Below are 2375 nucleotides of genomic sequence, written 5' to 3'. Positions count from 1 at the left end.
ACTGGGCTGAGGATGCCGTTTTTATCAACACCGATCCGGACCGCATCTTGGACAAGCCCTCCACCTCCCCAAACTTGTCCTCTAAATGTTCTACAAAGAACTGAGGCTTCACGGACATAAAAGATTCCCCATCAGCTCTGGTACAGACAAGATATCTGGGCGAATACGTCTCACTTTCATGCAATGCCTTTCGTTCCTCCCATGGTGTGGCGAGGGAGGGGAACAATTTGGGGTCATACACATTAGCCTTAAAGTGAGCTTTGGAACGCTTAGAGACTGCTGACGGCTGGCTGCCAGCGAGAGATGATGTACCACGCTTCATTGCGGGGGCTACAACCAAGAGGGTACATGGCGGCCCCACCACAACGGACTGGCTACCGTGCTGGATGTTAGATGACATGTGGTCCATGGGCGTCGTCAGTGCAGAAAATGGCCCTGCACAGTGCTTGGCAGAAAGTGCACGCAGGAGCGTATCCATGCCCAAGCGATGGAGAGCGGGCAGGACTGCAATGCAACGACGAATAAGATGGCGAAAGTTCTCAACACAACATGGACACAATGCACCAAGTAAGGCGCCCTTCCCCAATCGGCTCGCTCTTCGGAAAAATTTTGAGATATGGAGATCAAACCCGACAGGGGACCATCACATAAGGCCGAAACGTTTGAAACTCCTTTTAGTCGCCTCTTACGACAGGCAGGAATACCGCGGGCCTATTCTAACCCCCGAACTCGCAGGGGGGAACAAGTGATGGACATATTGGATTGGCAGGACACACTTGACTTTGCTCAGGAATCATTTGAAACTTCGCCACCCGTGTGTCAGGTTGACCGGCCCGCCGGGCGAGCTGCACGGAACAGTAAACAGTCCTCGCGCCCGGCTGCGCCAAAGCCGCCTGGCTCTCAACCACGTGTCCCACGCCGGCATGCAAATGCAGTGCTAAAATCATGCCCGCGGTGTGCTACTAGGCATTTGCGTGAGAATTGCCCATCACGCCAAGCTATTTGCTTTTTCTGTAATAAAAAAGGACATGTTCAAAGTGTTTGCCAGAAAAAGCTCAAATCGGAAGCTCAACACCATTCCAGGCCCTTTGCTTCACTCCGGAATCGGATTCGAACCAAGGATACTCAGGCTTGCGACACTTCGCCCATGGAAATTCATATAGTTCATGCCACTCCGCCCAGTGCCGCTCTCTCTAACAGTGACAATGTTCGTCCCACAAATAGTGTGCATCGATATCGCAGTAACTCCCGTCAAGTCGCAAGTGATTTTGTACCAGTGTCAGTTAACGTTGCAAGAGACAGTCGCTCTTGTCGTCAGCAGGACAATAAACTTTTTGTGGACTTGGACATTAACGGCAAAGTGATACCATTCCAGCTCGATACCGGGGCTGCAGTTTCACTGATCAATCAAGACACTTACAAACTGCTGGGCACCTCCGTTGCATGCCGCAAATGTTAAGTACCTATTTAGGTCACGTGATCCCTGTGTTAGGACAGTGCAGCCTTCTTGCAACATACAAGGCACAAACAAAACTGTTGTCATTTTACGTCCTTCGTTCTTCTGCTGCAGTGAACTTGTTGGTTTCGATTTATTTCAGTTGTTTAACTTGTCTATAGTAAATCAGGTCCTATCAGTGAACCAGACTGTGCCTTCCGACAGTGTTTCTCGTCTATGTGAAGAATTTGCAGACATTTTTGCAGCGGGCCTCGGTTGCGCTAAGAACTATAAAGCACATTCGGAACTGAAAGTAAACGCGCATCCGAAATTTTTCAGAGCGCGCAATGTTCCCCACGCATTGCGTGATGAGGTCGCAAAAACATTACACGATTTGGAATCACAAGGTGCAATTGAACGTGTGCAGGCTTCTCTCTGGGCATCACCCTTAGTAATTTTACAAAAACTTTCCGGAAAATTGAGACTTTGTGTGGACTTCAAGGCAACAGTGAATCCACAACTAGTGACTGCAACTTTTCCTTTACACCGCTCGGAAGATCATTTTGACAAACTGTGCCCGGGTAAATATTTTTCAAAGTTGGACCTAGCAGATGCGTACTTGCAAATACCGGTGGACGAAGAATCCCAGCGCGTTTTGGTGGTTAACACGCATCTTGGTTTGTATCGATTCAACCGCCTGCCATTCGGGTGTGCATCCGCCCCTGCATTGTTTCAGCAATATCCACAAACTGTTTGTGCGTCGGTCCCTACTGCAGCAAACTATCTGGACGATATTGTGATCTCCGGAAAGACGGAAGAAGAACATTTAGCCAATCTCAGAACATTATTTCAGGTCTTGCGACAAAATGATCTTCGCTTGCGGAAGGACAAATGTGTGTTTTTTGCTCGTGATTTGCCATATCTGGGACATGTACTCAAT

The sequence above is a fragment of the Schistocerca cancellata genome, chromosome 6 (assembly GCF_023864275.1).
Source record: "Schistocerca cancellata isolate TAMUIC-IGC-003103 chromosome 6, iqSchCanc2.1, whole genome shotgun sequence".
Taxonomy (NCBI): Eukaryota; Metazoa; Arthropoda; class Insecta; order Orthoptera; family Acrididae; genus Schistocerca; species Schistocerca cancellata.
Note: the sequence above shows the minus strand (reverse complement) of the source record.